Raw genomic sequence first — 26,540 nt, 5'->3', positions numbered from 1 at the left:
AAATTTCCGAAGTTTTAGGATCCACGATTTTAGGTTTACGAGGCTGAAAACATCGGTTCAAGTTTTTAAGCTTTCAAAATTATTTAGTTTTCTCCCAACTAAATTCTGAAATTATTGGTCCCCCATTACTTTAGGTTTTGTAGTTGGCAAGCTAACAAGTTTCAAGCATCGGTTTTACGAGATTTCCAAGTTCCAATAGTTGTGGAAATACCACGAATTACGAAGTAATAATAGCGCGAATATTAATTGACCTTACGGTACATAGTATGTTGACCGTAGTACGTTTGAAACTTTGTTTTCAATTACAGCGGTTCTGCACTCGAAAATAATACAAACTCCTATACATCATGTAATACAAACATTCTCAATTATTTAGTCACAAGATTGGTCCGCCGGGTGAACGAGGTATTCTAATTTCTCATTTGCGCAAGAACTTGTATTTCTACGTGGAAAAAATCACGCATGTTCTTCAGATACCAGTAAACATGTTTGAAAAATCCTAGTGCAAAAAGTTCATTAGTTTTTCTGAAAAAAATTTCTAAAAATCGAAAAATCGGAATTGGAAACCAGAATACTCTAATCGAAAATGAAACTTTTGGCCTTGGAACTCTATAGGGAACCCCTATGGGTGCATAGAGGTTCGCTGAAAAGGTTCGGCGGGAACGTTTGGTTCGCGACAAGGTGTTCGCGTCGCGACGCGGCGTTGCGCGCGTCGCGGCGGCGCTCGCGGACGGCCTTTAAGGTCGGCTCGGCCGAGCGACGGCAGAATCGCGCGAGCCACTGTGCCAGTCGGACGCGGACAGTTTCGCACTCGTTTGGATCGGTTTCGTCGTGTACCCTCCTCGACCGAGGGCACCGTGAGATCTCCGTCTTCATCGTTATCGTCGTCGTCGTCGGCACCCGTCGAGAGAGCGGTTATTGTGTGACATACAACTTGTGCAACTTCGAGCAATCCCCCGATCAGTGACACTCGTGTTGTTTTGCCATCTTGTTGTTTGTTTGTTGAAAACAAAGCATCAGCCGCCGCCGCCGTCTGGTTGTTCTACCGATCGACGATAATTGTGCTTGCTATAGTAATTGTGAACCGAGATATCTGTGAACGAACGGTGTTTTTGTCAGTGGTGTTGTCAGACGAGTTCCCGGGAACAATAAATTCTCCACTGGATCATCTGGGGAGCTTTCGCTACCTTCGGGACCTTCTCCTTCGGTGAGTGAGATCCTCCTTCGATCGCTCGATCCTTTCTCGCGGGAGAAACTACGGTCGATCGCGGCCTCGTAAGTGGACCAACGGGTTTCGAGAGGGAAATTTTATCCTGCGCGATCACGCGTCGCGGACTCGAGTATGTGCGACCGATTCTTTTGCGTCATGAGGTTTCCAGGCGAAATTGCATTTTTATCGCTGTTAGGTTCGCTCGTGGAAGTGGAGAGAGACTGTGGTGATGGTTTCTTTGTGTAAGAAATTGTAAGAGGAAAGTTTGTTGACGATGATGGATTGTGGCTTGATGGTGTCACAACGCACAGCATTCTCCGATTCCCATTTTTGCTGTATCAACTTCGGTAGTTGAAAAAATCGTGGCGCTTGTTTTATTTTATTTTGTGCAACGACGGATTGTGAGTTCACAATGTACGAATGATTTTCGAGAATCGTAGAGGTCTCGAGACGAAATCGTGTCTTTACGAGTGAATTTATATTTCCGCGAGTAATTAGACAAATTGCGATTTATTATCCAAGCGGAAATTTTTTCCTGAACGATGATGGATCGTAAATATCGACGACGTGCAATCGATTGTTCAACATTTCCCAATGCGAGACAGCATTTTTACAATTTTTTCGGAGCTCCTGCTGATTCGCCAAGAGCAATTAAAAACACAGTGGTGCTTGTATTGTTGACGAGTGCAATGTCTAGTGGAGGCGCTGTTGTCACGAAAAATAATTGTATCACATGTTGCTTTTCCGTGGTCTCAGTGGTCCGGCCCCTTAAACTCCATTCTGTCGGGGAACGAGGTAGAACCTCGAATGCTCATTCGAAGTCGAGAATGTTTTTATCATGAGGGTCGAGTGGTAGCAATTTACAGCCGATGTTCAAGCGTTTGCAAATTGCTTCGAAGTTGAATGGCGTGCATTGCGAACAAAAATTTGCGTCGCGGGGTCAAGGATTGTGGTTAAAACATTGATTGAGGAAGCAATAACAATTCCATGCCACTAATTTCTGGGTGATTAGGTTTTATGTATTTTCTTGTTCGCATAATGCTGGTCTTATCCAATGGATCTACCTTGAACTAGAATTGGAACTCTTTGAGAAATTTTGTAGTACGTGTTTGGTGCAGATTATTTACCATATTCGACGAAATTTTAAACCGAAGATTGTTTCCTCGAAACGTTTCTTCATCCTCTATTTTTAGTATTGTGCTTGTGTTATGAAACGTGAATGGATGTCATAAATAAACAGTAAACTCATTGAGAAGTGTCACAAAATGGAAAAGAATTTGTTCTGTTTGACAAATCGCTCGATCAAATTTAACAAACCGCTTTTGGTCCCATGGAACATTTTCCAAAAAATACAGAAAGACTTCCAGGTCCATCAGCGAAAGAATAATCGCGCAGCAGCACGACAAATGTCAAGTGTCAAGTTGAAGTATTAGACAGTCTGGCAAAGCAGGATGAGCCGATCACGAGTGAACAATGAATTTCGCACGACATGCGACAGTGAGCTAACGGAAAGTCGAAGGGAGGCAAATTACGTAGCAAAAAGCTCGATTGAGACAGCTGTCCAAGCAATTGCATCTAATAAGTCGCGGACACGCGTGACGCCGTTGGCACCAATCTGCTCGATGCTCATCTCACTGAAAACATGCTATTTTTTTTTCAAATCGCGATCACGTTTTGACAATCGTCCAATTCCACATTCAAGGACGTGTGGCGAGTATGCTTGTCGGGAAGAAATGACAATTTTCTCTGTTACGGTGCTATTTAAATTAATATTCCAAAATACTTTTAGAGAAGAATGAAATAAAGTATACATAAAATATTGAAAATGTATAAACACCATGCTACACAGCTACAAGAGGTTTGCATCGGAATCCAGGGTATTCGTGAGTGACAGGACTTTTGTTCACGCCCCAGTCAAGCGATGATTTATCGGTCTGGAGAACGCGTTGGATCGTTGCCCTCGTGCGCGTTCGTCTCGCGTGTTTTTGGTCCCCCCCCCCCTCCCCTAACGTCGCGACACTTGCATAACGTTCTCGGAAACCTGTGGCGCCTCGCGGAAATCCAATCAGCTTTAATAACTGCAGCCAAGATGGAAGAACCGAGCTCGTCAACTGTTGTACCCGATAAATTGGCTGTCGCGCGCCATGTTTGCAAATATAGCGTCCAATCAACAATATTTCCGCCTTCCCAAGCGTCGCGAACTTCTGACGTGAAAAAATCCCTAGAAAAACTGCAGAATTGCTATTATCTCGCCTATTAGGCACAGCTAACATCGATTTTTTAAGAAGATTTTTCTCAGAAGATATTTAAATAATTGGACTGATTAGAGTCGCGCGCGTCTCCGGGAAAAGGATACGGAGAATGACCGCGCATTTGCGCGAATAATCTGCTTAATCCCCGCATGCTAAAGCCTCTTAAGAATGGCGGGCCACAGGGGCCGTTCAGGCCCGAACATAAGTATCGTTGTCAAGTTTTGTTTTCGCAGCGTGGCTCGCGGGACGAACATTTTTGTGTCGTTCCCGCTGTAAATTCGAGGTTTAAACGCGGTTTTTACTCGCACCGTAGCATCCCCGGTAACGTTTGTTACCGGCGAATGTTTATTGGGCGACCCGCGCCGGAGCTGCGAGCTGTAAAATGGAAACTGTTTCTCGCGTTGCCGCGCGCATTAAACGCGGCGACCGTCTCTCGGCGACTTTCGGTAATCGGAATTTAGGGAACCGTCAGCTGTGTAATTGTATTCACTGAAAATTTCTATACCCCCTCCCTCCGCTCTTTCTCTCTCTCTCTCTCTCTCTCTCTCTCTCTCTCTTCCTCTAGTCCTCGGAAATAAAAGATCGAGAAGTTTAATTGGACAATTCGTTCTCGAATTTCGCCGAGTGCAGGCCTTAATCCTACGGTCCTCGGTCGGGTTATTATGGTATTTAATCTTCGTGCTCTTTTGTGACTCGTTTCAATGGGATATTTAATATTTTGGCGATTATTTCTCGCGAGTCGTTCGAGAAATTTTGTACCGGCGCTTTTTACGGACACTACTTAGCAACGAAGATGCTGCGACAAATGGTTTCAGAGTTTTGAAGAGCTCGGGAGAATGAGTACACGGTATTTCTCCGTGGAACTTTTTTTCTTCGTAAACCAAGTGATCCAACCGAGTTAAAATATCGCACACTTCGATCAACGCAATTATTTTCTGAGTTAATTTGAATTCCTCCGCATCGTTGAACGTCGTATCTAGCACTGTGCATGCTCTTCCATTTTGTTTCCGCGACTTCATTTCTCGGAATAGCAAGTAATTTTATGTGCGAATGTTCCTTCGCGGATAAAGGCTGAATAAATTAATTCAGCGAGGGAAAAATTCGAGGCAAACGTTGTCGCAGTGTTTGCTAACGTGAATTGCGTTTCTATGAGTATTGGACGGCTCGGTGAGCAGGTTAAAGGTCGATCAAAATCGTTCGCAGTCGATAGAAGCTTAAGTTTCGAAGTGACGTTGGGCTGCTCGCGAAACGGAGCGCCGAATAAGAGATACCGGATTGTTATTAAGTTTCCACGGAGCAATGAGACGGACGACTGACTTCGGCGAGGCAAATTGAACTTAAATCGAATCAAATCATCTCGAATTAGTTGCCGGATCCGATCGTCAATGGAAACTAATGCTGACGATCATCCGCGGCATCTTTCTCCAACCAGCGAAAACGTCTTGGAATTATTTCTGAATCAAGAATAATTATTACGACAAAAATGGACTTTGCGGAGAATAATATTGACTGATAAATATCAGTAAATAAATATTAATAAATACGGATATCGACTAATATCGAAACCAGGAAGGAAGAAAAATAAAATCGAGGTGAAAAATATGAGTCCCCAGTGGATCATGATCACACTCTCGGTACCAATTTAAATGAAACCGGCGTATATTTGAAAGTCGATTAGTTTCTCGTCCCGCTCGAAAGGATTACGCCCGTGTCCCGTAGTTTACCTAATATTTTGCTCTGGGCGTTGTTTGCTGACAAATGCGCGGCCATAATCGTAATTCTCCGTTGCTGCTACGGCCAACAAAGCGTTAATCTCTCGGTAAAGCGTCGCAATAGCTGTTGCGAGGCGACGGCGACTAATCAATTCGCGAAACGTATTCCTATTTATTGCACGACCACCGCTCAGACGCGTCAATTGTGCAGCTAAGATGATTGAGAAATATTTACGAGGTCGCTGGGGAACATTTCACCGAGAGACCTATCGATAAATCGCGTCATCACGAATTCCACCGCATCCCGAAAACCGCGCACCTTGCCCCGGGGAATTATACATTGTTCGAAATGTGCGAACCTCCATAGACCGGAAGTGATAATATCTTTGCATTTCTTCCGTCAGTAATTTTAATACGTCGAAAATAATGTAACAACCCTCGAATTCTTCTAATATATTTTCAATTTTGCTTGGAACTCGTTCATTTTTCCCATGGATACATAAAATCTGCAACCTGTCAAATAATGGTAGACAATAGTGCACGGATGCATTTTCGACAGAGATGAAATATAAACATCATTGTTTTAATTAAGAGTACTTTTTCAAGAACGAATTTGATACGTAGCACGACGAACTAAGTGCCTGCATATCGCGGCGACAAGATATATCAAAAGTTGACAAGTATAATTAAAATTGAGCCAAAAGGAATAAAATAAAATCAATGAAACGCAAACCGGAGAATTACCAGAACATCAACGCCGGGAAAACAGAAACATCAATCTGCACCAGCCCCTAACTAATAAACATATTACCCGAAACGAGAGTCGCACGGGCAATTCCGTTCGCCACGACACAGAGTAATCGCACAGGCTAGCCCGGCGTAGTTGCGTGAAATTAGAATAGTTGACGGCAATCGAAGGAAAGTTCGCGGCAGTCAAAATTGAATTTAAGCTGACTAAACACCGCAAGCTCTGGGCCGCGTTAACGAACTAGCCTGCATCCTAACAAAAAAAAAAAAAAAAGATAAAGAAAGGAGTGAAAAGCATCAGGCGCTCCAGTTTCGAAAGCGATCGATACGCGACAGGGTCCTGGCTATAGTCGTTTCGCCGAACGCCGTCGTCCTGGGGAGCCGAAAAACTCGACGAAACTGTCGTGGAAAAAAGAGAAAGAAAAGAAACTCGTTTTTTCTCCTCGGATCGGTAAGAAGAGCGGTTTCGGGGCGGCGTGCTGGGAAACCGGTATTCGCAGAAGGTCTTCGATGGTCTACGGGTCGGTCCGCGAGGATCGAAGATCGAGAATCGAGGACTCGATCGTGTCCGACGCGACGCATCGCGACGAGCAAGAAGTTGACTGACTCGCGCGCGAGTCGACCGCTCCTCTTTTGTCGACGTTCCAGATCACGTTCGACCGGATTTCTGAAGGACTGTGTGCTCTCTCGCTAATGTCTAAGGCTTGGCCGAGCGATATCGATGGCTACGGCTTATCCGTCTTCCAATTCGACCGGTCTTATCCGGCGGCTTATCGCCGGCGAACCTATTCCATCGTCTTAAGGCGGCTATCGGTGCACCCGCAGGTTCCCCGATGGCTGACCTTACCGCGCTAATAGTCGTGAAATTCGCGGCGATAAAACGATATCTCCCGGCCACTTCTACCGGAATCCACGATCTCCATTCGGACAGTCGCTCCACCGAAGAATTACTCTCCTCGATCACATTTGCCATTCACCACTCGCTTCTCTTTTCCGGTATGGACTACCGATTTTCGAAATGGGAAATCCGAATGCGCCTCTCGAGGAATCTCGGAAAATTGAAAGAAGTGCAGTATACAGTGGCAAACCAAGAAAAGAAAATTGACACCGTGGATTCGTTTAGTTCAGATAACACTGCATTTTTCAATTAATACTGATACAAGCTGCGGCTAATTTAGCACATGAAAGTGTTCCCGTCAAGATGAAATGGAGCGCTAAAAAGTTAAGATTATAGATGACCGTATGATTACTATTGAGAATTTACTATGTGTACCGCTGAACATAGTAACTCAAAACGTTCAAATACTTCATTGTTGTTATTTTTATTGTGCTTTATATATGAGAATACGATATACCTTCAAACTAGTGTGTTATTAAATCATTTCAACGAAAAAAACTAATGATGGAGATTATATAATAAATTAAGAAATAAAAACTTGAATTTACTACAAAGTTCGTTTTAGATTTCAAAATAACTGATTACTTGTAGGTCCCCCTAATATATTTTTTATAAGTTTACGATATATAATAAGATATCAACATAGATTTCTGTAATTTACTATAACTTATTTTTTTTATAGCTTATCTTTTTCATGGAGATCTATCGATATTTGATTGTAGATGGCAACTGTAGTTTTGAATCTGTCCGCTTCAAACGATCGGTGAATCTTGCGATCAGTTCTTTGATCAGTTTTTCGAGGTCTCGCTTTACGAGGAACGTTGTCTGGTGTTCCATGAAGTTTAATATGTTGTATAGCTCGATGGCAAGCCATAACGGATATTTCTAATTTTGCGGAAATCTTTCGGTAGGACATTCCATCCTTCCGAAGCTGTTGCACTAATCGCCGCTGTTCTGTCGTGATATTTCTTCCTTTACTTATCACAACACTATTGTGATACGTCTAACTGTAAACACTGCTCAGCAGATGTTAGTAAATATTGTTTGCATTTGGCTTAGCTGTGCGATACAGCAGCGTACGTAAGTAGTTGTCCGCTACAAAACCGACAGACCAGAACAAAATATTTACAAAATACTTTCTCGAAATAAGTCAAAGTTCTACTGGAGATATGTACATCAGGGTCTAACACTCTTAGAAATAAATTGTTGATACTACTAAGTACCTCAGTTCCGTAGAAATAGGTCAGGTTTTAAAATTAAAATATGAAGTGTACGTAAGTATATGGCCGCCACTGTACCCATTGTTACGCTGGCTACTGTTTAAATTGTTTCATTTTCTCCTTGTACTGCTCTTTAATTTACAATTGCAGGAAAATATTTCTATAACTTCAATAATTCTGAAAGAGAAAATCTGAAATCCGTCATTTTGACGGGTGGTCCTAGAGTTAATAACGTATTCAGTTGATCTCCGAAATTTTCGTCACGAGCCTGACTCCATATCATAATAAAAGGGTTTGAATGCAACGCTTTCAATATTTTCTTTGCAAAATATTAAAACAATTTAAAGCTCAATAGAGACAGGGTGATTAAAGGTTGAAGATAGACAGGGTGTGTGAATAGGATGGCAATCCTGCGAATAAGACGATAATCGCTTATCAAGTTCCAGTGTGTCCCAAATGGAAAAAGAATTTTGTCCGTACATAGTGATTTATCCGCGAGCCGGCGAATGACTCACCGTGGTCCTTGGTCACCTTCGTTTCCCAATCTGCGATCCGTGTCGCCGGTTTCGTGCATTGTCCTCGCGAAATCGCAGGTTTCGCAGGTTTCGCGTCGCGCCGTAGAAAGTCATCGGCGTTCAAGGATCACCGTCGATTCAGCTGCGCCCGCCTCGCCGAAGCAAATAATGATAGTAATGCCGGTCGCGCACGGCTCGCCGCGCTCGCGAACCCTCAATCATAGCGACCGGCATTTTTCGTCGGAAATGGCAACGCTCGGAACCGTGCCATCCTGAAGTCAAAGCCGGAATTGCTCGTCCTGCGTAATAAGCGAGCCCCGGTGTCTCTCGGACAGAGAATTATGAAAATAATTTTACAAAATCGCGAAGCGCTCCCCGAAAACGGGCACGTTGCTCCTGATCCCTAACCACTCTTTTGCTAAGAGGATTGCGCCAGATTCAACCCCTCGGAGCCTTCGAGGATTTCGTTATTCGGATGGCCCTTATTAACCCAGATTTGACTATCGTACTTGGCGAGAGACGATTACGCGTATTTCCCGATCTTTTATTTTGTTCCGGTCGATGTAGCACGATATCGTTTAGCTCATCTGCGATGAATTATCCGAATACGCTCTATTTATATATGACGCGAGAGTCCTTTTAATTTGAAAATACAATTGAGCTCGTCAATGATTTCCGAAACAATACAGACAGGAAATGTCGAATTTCCACTTGAACAGGGGTGAAACAATATTTCTCATTTAAACAGCTTAAAAATTCAACTGCGAGCTCGAACAACGGCCCGGTCCGAATGGAATTTTCATTCTAAATTAATTTCGAAATATGATTGTATAACAGCTGTATAAACAATTATAAAGCAACAACATTCGCGGACGATCGATGAAAGGGTCATCCAACCTGTGCTTCTGAATTTCGGTGTACAATTCGATTTTCCGTTACCGCATGCGCTCATGCGAATAGAGATTCTTGTTCTAAGAAGGCGTCAAGGAATAGTCGTCTGTGTACAAGTGACATTTCGAACCTGAATTTTTCGCGTATATCAAGACAGAGTTGCAGATCGGTTGCAGCGTACAGATCGTAGCGACGAAGCAGAGCCGAGCAGAGCCGAGCAGAGCGGCTATCAAAGCGGAGCCGCGAAAGAAGCGTGAAGAAAGTCGGTTTTCGGAACAGGAGCAGAAAATCCCGGGATATTTTTCCGGCGTTGATCCTGCGGCGGCGCGAATGGATTTCCGCGAAGCTTGCCAGCGAAAACGCTCGTCGATGGTAAATCCATCTCTTTCGCGGGGAACTCGGCTCCGAACGGGACAACCGGAAACCGGCTTAAGCGTGCGCGAGCGGAAAACGCTCGCGAGACGCGCGCGTACGTTGTTGCGTCCCTCGCGAGCATCAGGATCAGCTTGATTGTTCGCGGAGCGGAGCCAAACCGTGAAAAACCCGCTCCGTTTTTCCGACGGAGCGGCCGATGCTCTTTTTCTGGCTGGCACGCCGCGTTTTAGCATCTGAATCGAGCCTTGGTTCTGCCCGACGTTAAATGCTCCGAGCTTTTTGTCCACCCCTCTGCTGCACTTCCGGCTTTCCTACGCTTTTGTACACTTTTGTACACTTTTGTACGCCGTGCTGCGAAAGCCTGTGTCGCGGCTTTCGCGGCCTGTTCGATCTACGATCGGAGGTGTGCTGAAAGCGCTTTGTACAACGTTGACCTTCGCTGTAAAGTTTTGGGCGGAGTCTCCTTTCAAGGTCGTTCTTCAGGGCGATGATCTGCCCTATTTTTCTTTCCGAACACTGCCAAGTGTCTTACACCAAGCGTCAAATACTGTGTGTTTGATCAAAGTTTTAGTAAACGTCACAGTTCTAAAGAAATTGAATTCTTCTATCGATGTGGTGCCATTTTTTAAATATCCTATACAATATATTAGGGTTAAGGCAATCTAATTCAGATGGTACCATTTTTTAAATCGTACTATACAATTTAATTCAGATAGTATTCTTTTTTAAACTGTACTATACAATGTAATTCAGATGGTATTATCTTTTAAACCAATCTGTACAATGTAATTCAAGTGGAATTATTTTTTAAACTATACTGTACAATGTAATTCAGATGGTATTATTTTTTAAACTGTACTATACAATGCAATTCAGATGGTGTTATTTTGTAAACTGTACTGTATAATGTAATTCAGATGGTATTATTTTTTAAAAATAATATGGTATTATTTTTTCTTTCTTTACCACGTTTACGACGGGATGTACCACCGGTGGTACAAATACAACGGCCAAAATACGGCCCCGTCGTGAACGTGTTAAACATCCTATACAATGCATTTGAGATGACATTACTTTTGACACGTCCTCTACACTGAAGTCGACATGGCATTAATTTTCAAACGCGCTCTACAATATCATCAACATACACGCCCACATCTACGATTTTGTATATCTTTGAACCTAACTTTTCTCTAGCGTAGTTTCCCTTTAAAAAAATTCTCTCGCCCGCGAATCGACAGTATTTGGCACAGGCCAGCGAAAAGTCCGTTCGTGAAAGAATTGCGTGGCCGAATCCGCGAACAGGCCGAGGAAAAACAATGGGCACGAGCCGGCGTGTAATTGAACAAAATTGTCTTCCGTTCTGCGTCAGCTCAGAGGGACAAAGAACCGAGAAAGAAAGGATCTATCGTTTGCCGGACGACTGCTCCGGCTAATTGAGCTATCCGGGTCAATTAGCTGTCCATCTCGCCGAGTTCAATATTCTAAATGGCCGTCGCTCGTGATGGCAGCTCCACGTGCTGAATTTGCATGCGGGTTCGATCCATATACGCCGAGTTTGGGGGCCAAGTGAATGAGATTCTGGGCTGCTGCTACACCTGACAGTCTTGTCAGACTCCGGAACCCGCAATCGTCCTCCAATAATAACGAATCGCATTAATTTCCCCGTCATTCGCTTCCCTCTTAAATTCACGAAACTTTCACGAGCAAGTATTGAATCGTTCGTACCTTTCTTCACTTTTTAAAAAGAGTTCATTCCCGAAAGATGCACTTCGAATGAAAATCGACACGTCGAAATTTTATCTCATTTCTACATTAATATGAATTTTTCTATTAATTTTAATATATATGTTTCATAAATTACTTCAAATTTTATTTAAGAGGTTTTTTTAAATTGTAAATAGTATAACGACTTCCCTAAACTCTTCTATATTCATCGGCTTTGTTAAGCATTCGGAATCTTCATTGAATGTTACAGTCTCTGACAATTAGACTCTTTGTTTCCGTCAAGAGTCTTCAGTTCAATTCAAAGTCCGAGACGAAGCATGTAAGAAAGTTACAGAAGGTCTCTTCCTGCTATTCACAATTCAAAGTGCACGTCATAAAACGAAGTAACACAAAACGAAGTTTGTCTTACTCGACTCTAGTTGCTCTGAAGTGGTCTGATGGCAACGAACGGCACTGACCCTCATAAACTTCTTTAAATTCACAAGTACCTTCTGTGCGTGCACAAAACCTCGTCTCTGTAGTAATTCGTATTAAATGGATCGCAGATCTTTATGAAGAAATAAAAATTTTCTGTGCCGATTCAGGGAAACAGAAGTCAAATGAATCTGTATTCCTTCTATCAATAATTCTAATAAATTCAATATCAATTTTCTCTTGGCAATGAAATAATCAAATATACTTCTCAAATCAAAAAATTTGGACACAATTAATACATTAAACACTAGAAAAATATACCAATTCGTATTAAATGGATCGCAGATCTTTATGAAGAAATAAAAATTTTCTGTGCCGATTCAGGGAAACAGAAGTCAAATGAATCTGTATTCCTTCTATCAATAATTCTAATAAATTCAATATCAATTTTCTCTTGGCAATCAAGTAATCAAATATACTTCTCAAATTAAAAAATTTGACCACAGTTGATACATTAAACACTAGAAAAATATACCAATTCGTATTAAATGGATCGCAGATCTTTATGAAGAAATAAAAATTTTCTGTGCCGATTCAGGGAAACAGAAGTCAAATGAATCTGTATTCCTTCTATCAATAATTCTAATAAATTGAATATCAATTTTCTCTTGGCAATCAAGTAATCAAATATACTTCTCGAATCAAAAAATTTGACCACAATTAATACATTAAACGCTAGAAAAATATACCAGCAAGAAAGATTGCAATCGAAAGCGAGGATCCTGTTTCAAAAACTGAACCGAAGCTTCGTAATGCCGTACGCATTGAAAACCAGTTACGCGGGCAGGGATTAAACATAAATTTGTTAGTTCAGATATTATCGGAGCACGGTGGGACAGCTCTCGCGTCGTGCGCAATTTATTCGCCGTGTTTTCCGCGAGAAAATCGCGGCGGGAACGTAGCCTGTGCGAAACGTATTGCGGATCGGTTCGGCACAGTCCGAGGCAAGCGCAAGTGGTATCGATTAACCCGCGGGCACAGGGACACAACGGGCAAGCGAGTGCAGCGGCGATGCAAGCTGTTGCATCCTGGTGCATCGGCGAGCGGCGCGGCGCAACTGCTCGCGCACGTGGGACCCGTCGAGTCGACGGTCGCGACGACGCGACGTAATCGATCCAGAATTTCTGTCCACCTATGAATCTTTTATCAGAAATTAAATCAGCAATGCCCGCTTGTTGATTCTTCGGTCCGCGCGCTTTTATCGTCGTGCGCCGAGCGACGCGAAACTCGTTGCATTTAATGATCGCCGGACTGCGGATGTTTATGCAAATTCGCGGTTTCATAGGCGAGTTTAAAGAGACTGGAATTAAATGGACGTCCATTCTCTTGGTTAATGAATTCGCTGACGTGAACGGGGAACAATGTTTTATTAAACGTTCCCGGTGATCTTTCGCTTTGCTCTTTTCGAAGATTCTTCGAGGTCTGTAACGCTGTGCCCGCTTTCGAACGGGAGACAGGAAAAGTCCGATGAAATTGCGCGCTTTGTAGCGGCTCCGTCGAGCGGGCAAACTATCTTGCGATTTTATAAACTCCCTTTTTCCGAAACGATTGTTCAATGAACGTTGAACAGTTCGCAATTTCCTCTGAGCCATTGTGGACTGGAATTAACCGACCTGAAAACGGGACTTTGAGGAACCCGGCTTATTAATTTAAAGGTTGTTGCCGTGCAGGAGAACGGTTTTATTTTGATAACGTATTGTGGAGTGTAATTAATGGTTCGCGGGTCAACGAGGATCAAACTGGCAGTTTCATTCGTCAAAGAAAAATGCGTTCCAAGCGTACAAAGCTTTATAACTTACGACTTCTCAGATTGTAAAGATGCGTCCACGAGGAATTACTCGACAAATTGATTTCTTTTGCGAAATTGCTACTTTCCGTGTTACGTAATTCTGGCGTTAGGGGATTTTTGGCGAGCGTTTCTCTCAGTTCGAGGGAGTTTCACGAAGATCCGAAGTGCAATAGTCTCCGCGGGGCGGAGTATAGTCGTCGGGCACGTCGAGCCCGTTGCAGAAAAGTTTTTCTAAGTCGAAGTAGCACTTATCACGGACCTAGAAGAAGCCGGCCGGAATCTCGATGGAGTAATCTCGATTAGAAGCCGTGTAAACGCCCGATCGAAAAAGTTTCAACGAGTCGGGAAGACGCCCAGCTCCTCGGACGCGGCGTGCTGGAAATCGCGCGGATGATTAATTACTTTCCACTTACGTGGACCCGATGAGCAGAGGCTTTCCCGCCCGGATACCTGATCAAAGAGGCCCCGGAATGCTCCGTGAATTATTCAGAGCAACGTAATCTTCACGGCGGCCTTGAGAACGGTTACGCGCATTTTTCTCTTACTGCCTGATCTGGCCGAAAAATTTATTCTTTCGTCTGTTAATACAAAAGTGGCCGAGAACACGCTCAAACACCGTTGTTGTCGGTGAGCAATTGTATCGTTGACACAAATTATCGAAGAATGTTGATGCAACTTATAAATAAAATTGTCTATACGTCACAGAGAGCGGATGTAAACAGTTTCTCAGGATCTAGTAACATTCAGCGAAACTGGGATAACGTGTCTGTCCATTGCTCGCCGTATCTACTTACAGTAATCGCGGACGCTATCGCGAGTTCTCAAATTTATTTTCCTGGAACACAATCTCGGGTAGTTTAGATTTTAGCATTCTCTTCCGCGGATTAGACCAATTGTAATTTTCCTAAAATTTCTTTATTAGCAAATCCGGTCGATCGGTCCATTGCAAAAAGAGAAGAAATAATTATCTCTGGAATAATATCTGAACATAAAGGGTAATCTCACTGTGTATTATCAAGAGCATAATACAGCTCGATCATTGGTAGAACGTTGTTGCGAGCATAACGAGGAGGCGTCCCTGAAAACAGGGTGGCGCGCGGCTCTCACGACTGAATTGAACAAGCAAAAAAGGGAAAGAAGACCTAGACGCGCGTTAACGCGGACGAAGATTAATTAATCCGTCTGCGTGAACAGGAAAGTGAGTTTCAGCGGCGTTCCGGAGTCATTAGCCGTAATTAAACTTAATAATCGAAGGGCTCGCGGGCGGGAACGGTCTGTAGTCGTCGCGAGACGCGTGCTCGAGAAGAATGAGAGAGGGGGAGAGGGGGGGGGGGAGAGAAAGAGGCGGGTTCAAGTGCCTCGGCGAAAGCAGCTGTGTAAACGTGATCGTCGATGTTATGCAAAGTTGCGAAGTCGAGTATCGACTCGGTTACCGATCACCTGAGAGACTGCCACTTCCGTCGCGGACAAGTTCGAGGCAGTTGCGAAACTCTCCGTGCCACCGATCCGCGTGTCCGCGTGTTTCGAATGTGTGCGTGTGTGTGGATATATGTGTGCACGAGAGAGAGCGAGAGAGAGAGGGAGAGCAAAGAAGGGAGGGTCTCCTCGTCCTGAATTCTCGTTCCGCGCGTTCCCATTTTATGGCACAGCTTTCGAACGACGCTAAACAGAGGACTTTGTCGGGAGCCGACCAGGTCCAGTATGCAGCTTTCCCGACCAAATTATAATGTTCCGCGATGCTAATGGGATCGTTCAAGGCGTCGGGTATCGGCTGTGCTGACACCGGAGTTCGTATAGCTTCACCTTTAACCGGTCGCCCTGCGATCTTTGTACTGTTATTACCGTAACTGCGCCAGCATAGCACTTGCGAGGTGTGCTATCGAAACGTGCGAGACGATCGAGATATTTTCTGTTCGATTCCTGATTGCACTCCGTCCACGTCTAGTCTGAACACTGACTTTTAGACAGCGTATCTTTATGCGAAATAAAAATGTTCTATCGGAATGACAACAGACTGAAGTGAAATAAAAATTTATTTTAATTCTTAATATGGTCGATAGATTGAAAATAATAGAACAGTATTTTTAAGTTCTTCTAATCTTTTTACCGAGTCAAATTGCACCTACTCATTTTTGTCATGGATGCATAAAATCTACTGATTTAAGTCTACTGATTTTAAACCTTCTGAGACTGCTAATAACTGAAGTAACTTAATATTAAATCTGCCGAGTACAAAAAGTTCTCAATTCTTACGGTGCAGTCACTAAATCTGACAATTTATAATGAAACGTGTTGGATCATTTCCTACGAAAGCATTTTTGTAGATTCTATAATTATAAAATGAAACATCCGAGACTATTTGGTGAATTGATCAACGGAGATAAATTCAACGTTAAAGTTTGTTTAGAAGCTGGACGAGTTACTTGATTAAATTACCGGGTTCTAAAAGAATCGCAATTGGTCGAAATCGCTGAGAAAATATGAAAGGTCGGTTTTCCCGACCCTCCCTATCTCAACCAGCATAATGCAAATTTCAGAACCCCGTTTTGTAGATTTGTATCTGTTCCACACACACCGAAGATTTTATCGGCGTCGATTAACGCTGTTACGACGTTGCTATATTTAAAGATGAAAATCAAGCAGTTTCTAACGACTCTGGCCTGTGAAAGCGACGAGGAACAAATTAATTCTAAAAGGGTACCTTCGAATACGCCGCCCACGCGGTACAAACATTTCCAAAAGATTTCCGGCGTTGTACGATCTATGTCCGTTTCAATTGCGAATACACCCCGTGGCAGAATGTTTCCGATCGGAGATTTTAGAGAAAACATTCACAATTTACAAGTATAAAATATTACTTTGCGGGGTTAAAATTGATGGGAAATGAAAAGGGTCTTATTAACGAATGAAAAACAACAAAATAACATAAGCTTACATTTATTATGGCAAAGAAACGAACAAATGAACAAATTGTTACTCGGAAAAAAGTGTCCGATTAATACAACTGCTGGAAGAAAGTTTCCGATTTCGATGTATTAACATAAATTATTTTGTGTGTTAGTATTTTGTTGCATCCTCACGTTTACGTATGACTTCTTTAATACGTTGCGGCATGGATTCGATTAGATCTTTACAATTTGTAGGTGAGATTTCTTCCCATGATCGTCGTATAGCGTGTCGAAGGTCTTGTTTATTAGTTGGCTTTTTTTCGTTGATAAGTAGTTTTACTTTTGCCCATAAGTTTTCTATGGGATTGAGATCTGGACTGTTGGCTGGCCAGTGCATTGTTTTAATGCCGTTATGCCGTAAATCATCTTTTACTGCCTTTCTACGTTGACAACTGGCATTATCGTCTTGGAAAATGAAGTTTGGGGAATCTTCAAACCGTACTTCAATGCTGGGAATCAAGAAATTTTCAAGAATATGGATGTATGATTCTGAATTGACATTCTGATAAAGAATGCATAATTTTCCCACTCCTTTCTCAGTCATACAACTCCAAATCATGTATGATTCTGGATGTTTCTTTTTAAAATTTAAGCAATCTTTATCGAATTTTTCATTAGGTCTTCGCCACACGAATGTTCCTGCATCATCACCGGTTCCAATACATACACGTGACTCATCACTGAATATTACTTTTTACCAGTCCGTCACTGTCCAATTTGCATGGTCCCTACACCACTGTAACCGTTCCCTCTTATGCCTTTTTGTTAGGAAAGGTTTCATTTTAGCTTTTCGGAATGCAAAACCCATCTCGTTTAGACGATTTCGAACAGTACGATTCGAAACATTGTGTGCCCATATTATATTTATCTGTTTCGAAGTCAATCGCCTCGTATTTTTAACAATATTACGTAACTTCCTATCGTCTCGTTTACACATTGCACGAGGACGGCCACATTTCTTCCTGTTTATTACACTTCCCGTTTCTTCATACTTCTTCTTTAAATCACTGATAGTGCTTTAGCTGCATCCTGTCGTATTTGCCACCTTTTTCTGAGCGTTACCCTCCTTGAGGAGCTCAATTATTCTCAACCTTATATCGTTTGAATACAACTGGCGAGATGGCATACTACGGACTTTTAATTTACGTCCGTACTGAATGGAATAGCACTGCGAACTGATATTTCAGACATGATTACCTTGTACTTACGTTTCTGCGATGTCATCTTATGTTTACATTTACATTCTACGATTCTAACATTGAAGGAGTTTGCACAGTTTTACTGATTCGAGTCGTGATCGGAAACTTTCTTCCAGCAGTTGTATCAATCGGAAACTTTTTTCCGAGTAACAATTTCTTTATTTGTTCGTTTCTTTGCCATAATAAATGTAAGCTTATGTTATTTTGTTGTTTTTCATTCGTTCATAAGCCCCTTTTCATTTCCCATCAGTTTTAACCCCGTAAAGTAATATTTTATACTTCTAAATTGTGAAATGTTTTCTCTAAAATCCGTTTCAATGCCTCCGATCGGAAACATTCTGCCACGGGGTGTACATTAGGGTGGACCTTATTTTTCGACCATCTGATTTTTTTTATGCGACCCCCTAGATCTGTTCCAGATCCAAAAAAAATAAGTTCTGCAAAAGAAGAACTCAATTGGACAACAGGAAAGGGTGTCGCAATCGGTTTGAAGTTTGAAAATTTCAGTAATTTCCCTTTAATTTTACATGCAACTCAAATTTTATGTTTTAATGATAAGAGTTACTGTTATAACATAAAAATATCATCTTTTGGTTGTATAATAAGAAATTTTACTTGAAAGTTTCAACAATATTGTCAATATTTTGGTTTATTACATTACGGAGTAGAGCTATGAGCGCGCCAAACGGTCGCCAACAGGCCCGAATATTCAACTTTTTAAAAAATTTCAAAATAGTTGGCCTGAAATTAATAAAAATAATTACATCCCGGGAACGCACGACGATTACGTTCTGAAACATATTAATGATATACAAAAAAAAAAATCGAAATTTTTAAAAATTACACAAAAATGAGTCACCCAAGAGATGACTACAAAGAACTTTTAGAATTAGCAATAATTTTTCTTGGGGGGATTCCTTTGGGTGGCATTTCATTCAAAATGCCTGGCGCATTTCACCATGCGAGGTGGATGGCTAAAATAATATACACTTTGAAAATATTTATTTTTCGAAACGAATTTGCTCTCAACCAGGAAGAGTATAGTAGCATTAGAGATACATGTGTATTTCTAATTAACATTTATATTGAGCCGTGGATTTTGACCCCAATGGCTGCTATGGCGCCACGTGTAGATCTAGAATTCATCAAAAATATAATTCATTACAAAAATGTTAACGAAGAAATAAGCGATGTGGCATTAAAAAAAATTGTGAACCATTTATGGTACTTGTCACCGGAGAATGCGGCGCTATTTGATAAAAAAGTTTCAGTAGAAACAAAAAGATCGATGGTGCAAGCACTACAAAATGTAAACAATAATAATAATTATAAGAGATACATGACAACGACTATAGAAATTAAAAATCTTGCGAATTTGGAAATACAACATTTCGTATCATCTGAATCAAATAATTTTTTCAAAAGGTTCAATATAAATTCAGATTTTCTTTTAACTGATCCAGCACTATGGAAAACTAATAATAATTATACCGAAGCGATAGGTATTATAACAAAATTAGAAGTTGTGAATGACGTTGCAGAAAGAGCAGTAAAATTAATGAAAGATTATAATTTAACGTTATGTAAAAACGAAGAAGAAAAACAATTCATATTACAAATTGTAACCGATTATAGGGAAAAATACCCAAAAATTGATAAAACAACATTAAGTACAGATTTTTAAAAATTATTTATACTCTTATTATAATTAGGCCTATAAATAAAATATTTAATTATAAGTATTTAACTGTCTTTTTCCACTTTTCCTTATATTAATGTGAGATCAAATTTTATATTTAAAAAATAAATATTAAAAATTTTGCTTAAACAAATTCATTAAACAATTTAATTTTTGCTTTGATATAATAAGAATATTACATTAAAATAGTGTTTAATGACCAGTGGGATTGAAAAAATGTGTACTTTTTCATTTTTCGCAAAATTAAAATTTTTTGCATAAATAAACTCGTTGCGACACGTCTTCCCTTTGTCCGATCGACTTGACATTTGGAGGGAATTAGTTTTTTACCGAGTAGAACAGATTGCAAGGGTCGCATCAAATGAATTTAAAAAAAAATTTTGCACAAGAGCAACTAAGGTCCACCCTAGTGTACATCGTCTGGTGCACGCGTAAGTGCGCAAAGATCCGCAGTTCGCGTATTAGTAGGAACTAGACCGCAAAACTTTACGCGAGCTAGTCGCACGCACGACCCTCCGAAACAATCGTAAATCACGCCGGCGATATTTCTTCCGGTTGGGAACGCTCATTCCGCGTCGCTCGTGCAGAAACCTCCGGTTCCAGACACGCGAAAAACAGTAATATCGGGCAGATTTCGGCTCGAGCACGGCGGTTCTGCTTCCCCTATAAAACCCATACATCGTCCGAGGAGCTTTGTGTATCAACACGTGGCTACTTATCGGCGTCGGGTTCCTATCGGTGGTCTTGGCGTGTGCCGAAATGAAGTCGCAGATATACGACCGTTCTCGTAACGTCGAGCGAGTGTAATTCCAGGTACAGTGAATTCTCGATATATGTCGACGACATGGGTATTGCCAGCGTCGTGTATCGTCGCAAGAGACATAACCGAGCCGTGTTATGTTTACACTCCTCGGCGTCCGAGGCCTCTCGGGTACACCCCGCGGTGCTGGCGATAATTCCGCGACGTTTATCATCCAGGCCTTGGCGACATGTATTTAGTGTGTCCCACGACCTCTGTCCACTTGAATATCTTGGTTATTTCAAACAATGCGAGAAAATGTTACGTACAGAAGTTGTAGGGTTTAAGAAACTACACAACATGGTATAAATGCTGTTCCCGCAAGTGGAGGCGTAAAGAAGATGTAGAGGTCAATTTCATGTCCTCTATTTGTTCACATCCGTTCTGTTTACGAAATAATGGTGGCCATATCGAAGCCGGTGATTAAGCACGACTATTCTATGGCAAAGAACGAGAAACCCGAGGAACGGAAGACGACGTTAAAATATTTAACATTGTTTTATAAGAGAACGGTTTAGTTGCGACCTACCGTTCCTTTGACAAGTTTGGTATGGTGAGTAGAATGCGATACAAGCATAACACATCGCTCAATAAGTCTCCGGTCTAACTAAGAAAAACAATTTTTTTTTAGAAATTCCACTTTATTCATTATCATACTCTCCTTCAAGAGTGATACATTCATTCCAACGCTCCTGTTACGGATGCCATAACCTTGCCAGCCGACTTTTGAGTTTTTGGTCGCTTTGGACGACTTTCACCGGCTGCTGTCCACTCAGCTGACGATCTTTCTGATTCAGGCGTGTAGTGGTGGATCCATGTTTCATCCATTGTCACATACCGACGCAAGAAATCCTTTTTATTTCGCTTGAACAGCTCCAAACAGCGCACTTCGAAAGCAACTTGCGCATGCCGAAATTTTCATGTAAAATTGTAAAGACACTACCTTCTGATATCTTCAAGGTGTCGGCTATCTCACGCAACTTCATTTTACGGTCTTTTAAAACTATTTTATGGACATTTTTTATGTTTTCCGGAACAACTGCCGATTTTGGGCGACCAGAGCGTTCTGCATCATCGGTGCTTGTACGACCGCGTTTAAATTCAGCGTACCAGTCAATAATAGTTGATTTCCCTGATGCAGAGTTCCCATAATGCTTATCAAGCCACTGTTTGGCTCCAACAATATTTTTCCCCATCAAAAAACAATGTTTAATCAACACACGAAATTCCTTTCTATCCATTGTCTTGAAAATTACAAAACTGGTGTCACTAAAACGACTGTAACCTCTAAACTAACGGTCAGAATGCCATGAAATTCTGACACGTACTGTTTGAAGGTTAGTACTACCCGGAAATCACGTGGGTCTGTCAACAATGTTGCCAGGTATGTGTCAGACCGGGGACTTATTGAGTGATGTGTTAAAAAATGTTCACCTTGAATTTCAAGGTCAAAGTCAATTTCGCGGCGATTTCTTTTAACAAATCTCCACCGATCCGAAGGTGTACAACCATCTGCCAAAACCATGACACTAAATTTTGTTACACCCTGTACATATTGCGCTCAAATTATTTGTCCTCGCATCCGCGTTCTCGATCCATAACATCTTTTATTTCAGCGTCGGGACATCATCCTCCTTTTATCTAAGCAGAATTCATTCCAATAGGATTCGAGCTGAATTCCAAACACGTGTCCGCCTCGAACTCGAGGACCCGGGGACCGGCGTTAAATTCTCGTCGACGACGAACGTCTTCGGCGTGGCAGAAGCGCACAGACGCGAAGGACAGGGACGGCGCTGTTCGTTGTTTCCCGGTGATTAGACGCGTTCCCGTGGTTCTCCGGGACACGATGACGTTTCGTCGCGCTTATCGCCGTGCGGGCACGTGTAGACGCGTGTGTGCATGACGCTGATAAGGAGCATCCCGAGCGCTCTGCGCACGGGTCCGCGAACGATCGCATTCACGTTCTAAGAGATGAATGCCCCGTTGTTGCGCCCGCTGCATCCTCGACGACGCAACCACCGTGCCGCCTCGGAAATATAGTTGCAATTTGTTGTCAGCTTATCTGCGCGGCCGAGAAACCGCTCGGACCACGGGATTCTGGGAACGAGACGAATTCCAGAGGCACGCTGGGATTCGAATAGTATTTCTGCTTCGGAACGCTGAAAAAGCAATCGATGTCTAGAATATCCTCGAGAAAATTTCGTACGGATATTGTTAATATCGACGGAGTTCTGACAGAAATAAGCGCGCGCCTGATTGAGAAATTACGTTGGAGGTGGATATTACTGTTTCGTTATTTTTGCCAGTAAATGGATAATTATGTTCGAATTGTTATGGCCACCGGCGTTCGCAGGACGCTGGACTTCTTTATTCGAAATTCCAGATACGATGTTCTTGACTAGTAGTCATAAATTCCACTTTATCACCCCTCGTCGCGAGGGAAACAATTTTAGATGAGAAATGCCCTACATTTTGTAACTCCGAGACAGGGGTAAGCCTGATAGCCAGGGAACGGCGTTGAACATTGTATTTAGACTACAGATTCTATCTCTGAATTATGCTTGTTGCGAAACTGGACGCGCAATAACCAGGAAAATTAAAATTTCAATACAAAAATGTAATGAAGAATAATATTCTCTGTATATGTCGCCAAGGTCTGGATGATGAATGTCACGGAATTATCCTCACTACCGCGTGGTATACCCCGTGAGGGGCCACAAGTCTCAAGAGGCCTCGGACGTCGAAGAGTGTAAACATAACACAGCTCCTAGACGATACATGACACTGGCACGACCCGTGTTGTTGACACATATCGAGAATTCACTGTAAAGTAATGAAGAAGCGAATTTATCTCCTTTCTGTAACCAAATCATTCAAACATTTGAAACTGTATACAGTAAGGAGCATAACTGAACCAATAAACATAACTTTTGTGTAAATTCTTATTCATTGCTAGGAATATAGAAGAATAACAAAAAATAAACATTATAATTATTTTTATCATAGTTCGAAGTAACTGAAGAAATTTTTTTCAATAATTAATGTCTCCTCGTTTAGCAATGACAAAAAGAAATAGATTGACTCGGTTTTGCACCACGTTCAATACTTGGCAATATTTAATATATTATTTATTTTTAATATTTCGTCCACAGCCCTTTTGCTTGTAAAATTGCACTAATTCGCTTTGGCATACTTTCTACTAAATTTTTACAATAATCCGGAGATATTTGTCCCCACTGTACTTGAATTCTATCACAAATCTGTGATTGAACTTTTTGGGGGTCATATGAATCCCGAAGCCGTTTTTTTAGTAAACCCCATAGATTCTCTATGGGGTTGAGGTCGGAGCTCTGTACAGGCCAATCCAGAATAGAAAATTTGTTAGTACTGAGCCAATTTTTTACACTTTCAGCAGTGTGTTTAGGGTCTCTGTCATGCATGAAAATTACATTTTTTTCTTCAAAAGGTATATTTTCAACAGCATCTATAAGATGATCCTTCGTTCATCCTGCGGTAATAATTTCTTTGGTCTTCCTCCAACATTTAATAATATAGCTTGACAGTATTTTTTCTTATTCTCTGCACTGTCAATTAACTAACGCTGCAATTTTTCGCCGTCTTACGTGTTGACAAACCGTTATTCAAAAGAGAAATCACTTTTTTTAAACAATTTGGAGCAATTGATTTCATATTTACTCTTACTTCACTTGCGTGCTTTTCCGTTCGACTGACTGCGAAGAACTGAGTGTTAAGATGTAGAATATTTTGTAAACATACATACCAAAGTGCTAGGTGTAAACATACTACTAGAACATTCCACGTACACATTTCTTCTACGGACCGGCGCGAAACCGAGTCAATCTATTTTGTTCGTCATTGCTAAACGAGGAGACATTAGTTATTGAAAAAAATTTCTTCAGTTACTTCTAACTATGATAAAAATAATTATAATATTTATTTTTTGTTATTCTTCCATATTCCTAGCAATAAATAACGATTTACACAAAAGTTGTGGTTATTGGTTCAGTTATGCTGTATATTTCGGAAATGACCAACCGTTCCCGGTGCACGTGACACGGCGAAGTGCTGTTTAAAAATGCAACCGATTAAAATTGCATTCAAAATTCCCGTGAACGTTCCCCCGTCGAAAACTCCATGGTCCACGGTATGGATGTCCCTCAGATTGCCGTAGACCGCGACGCATCTGCACCGTCGAAGTGCATCAGGAGCGAGAGGCCGTGTATACGTCAAGTGCCGCGATGCACTTCCCGTGGACCGCAAATTACGTTATTACAGTGGGCGAGCGCGATGAAGCAGCGGCAGCATAATCGATAGAAAGTAACGGCGGTATATTAGATTTCCCTGTGTCCCGCTATCCGGGCGACCGCAAACAATTTCTCTGTACCGCCTCTCCCATATCGTCCCAGACGAAATGCACCTGCCTATCGGCTCGTGTCTCCTACGTATTCCGAACTAATTCCATTACTTTTTCCATTACTCGACCCGGCCGACGAAGTATTTGCACGGAGCTGGCCGGCCGAAATTACTTCGGACCTTCCGTTTCTTCAAAACGCACCTGTCCGCCGAAATTGGCTATTCTATATTTTTCTTTCGGTCGTTATAGTATTCTGCACTATTCACAATAATTTCATTGCCCCTGTTCGGCGAAATTCAATTTTCTATCAATATTTCCAGTCATTTGTTCGAACAGAAAAATATTTCACACGAAGATTCATATCCAGCATCGAAGGGTGAAAACAACCCTTAAAATTGTGGACGTCACATTTCTCAATATCTTTAACACTATCCTCTTTAAAAAAGATTGCCTCGACAAAGATTCTTCGCGACAAAGGCGACGCAGAAATTTGAAAAAAATTGAGTATAATACTTACGACAATATCTCATTGCTAAATTAATTCTGTTCTAGTGTCTCTTCGATTTCCATATGAAATCTGCATTTTTTCGATTTTTTTCGTGTTTTTCGATTTTTACAACCAGAGTTTGCAACGGAAAAATCTGAAAACGATTCAAAGTATGTGGTTTGCTATCCGAAATGTGTCAGATTTTTTTCAGAATTTTAAATTGTCATTAAGTGGGGAAAATGGGCGAAAAACTGGATTTTCGATTTTCCTCTATAACTACCCTTACAGATGAGCTATCGGGCTAAAACTTGGTTGAAAGGTATCTTTTTTGGTAAGCTATCGGATGGCGCAAATTAGAATAAAATCTTTATTCTATCTTTATTAGGTCTTTATCAACCTAACCAGTTTGCCAAAGTATCATTTTATTTGTAAAATGTGTATTCAACTAAATGTGTTCTTCAACATCCACACGGTTCGCTTCACAAATTGTCACTTCCCGTCGTCCACAACGTGTCACTAAAACCACAGGCTAATCCGACCAGCGCGCACCACCGTATAAGTGTCACCTGTCCAGTCCCGACCCACGGGAAGTCACTTTAATCGCGCGTTATCGACGGAAAAAACGCGGGGAGCAAGATCGTCGAATAATTTCCGAGACCGCGGTACCCTTGAGAGTGCATATCGTGCACGAAACAACCGCATCAATTATTCAGTGAATTTCAATCGCAACGCGAGCCAACGTGCTACGCTCCTGTTTCTTCTTTTTTTCCGTGGGGTTTCGCGGGCAACCTTGACGCGGACGATGAAAGACTACAGGAGCCATCGGCGTTGGTCCGTCTTTGGGAAAAAACAGCTTCCACCGTATGCATTTTTCATCGGGTCTCAGACGGTGCGGAAACAACGAAGGTCGATGTCAGGCTGTGCCAACAATGGGGCAAAAAGCGCAATAATACGTCAGCAATCTTTCGTGCTTGAACCATTCAACAAAAATTTATAGAGCTTCCGATTTTGCTCGCCAGTCAAATTCTCTTTTCACGTTTCTCCATGCCGTAACACGTTAAGTGCCAGAAATCAATCCCAGAGACTCTCACAAAATCAGTGTAATGTAATGAATGAAACCGAAACTAGAAATTTAAACCATAGCGCTCGAATGGCGACTGTAAGACGCCACTAAAAATTGCTGTATCATTATTTAAAGTACTTTTTACATTATTAAATTTGT

At 41.7% G+C, this 26,540-nt stretch overlaps 1 protein-coding gene across 2 annotated transcripts in view; it reads left to right on the top strand.

The window, feature by feature from the left end:
• Positions 1-776: 776 nt before the first annotated feature.
• LOC143359946 (RNA binding protein fox-1 homolog 2) overlaps positions 777-26,540 on the top strand; it is a 437,182-nt gene continuing 411,418 nt past the window's right edge. For both annotated transcript variants that reach the window (XM_076798373.1, XM_076798374.1), the window contains exon 1: positions 777-1,207. The gene's annotated coding sequence lies outside the window, so the exon portion shown is untranslated. The remainder of the gene's footprint in view (positions 1,208-26,540) is intronic.

Source organism: Halictus rubicundus, chromosome 12 (assembly GCF_050948215.1).
Source record: "Halictus rubicundus isolate RS-2024b chromosome 12, iyHalRubi1_principal, whole genome shotgun sequence".
NCBI lineage: Eukaryota > Metazoa > Arthropoda > Insecta > Hymenoptera > Halictidae > Halictus > Halictus rubicundus.
The sequence above is the reverse complement of the archived record's forward strand: the minus strand, read 5'-3'. Positions and strand labels throughout refer to the sequence as shown.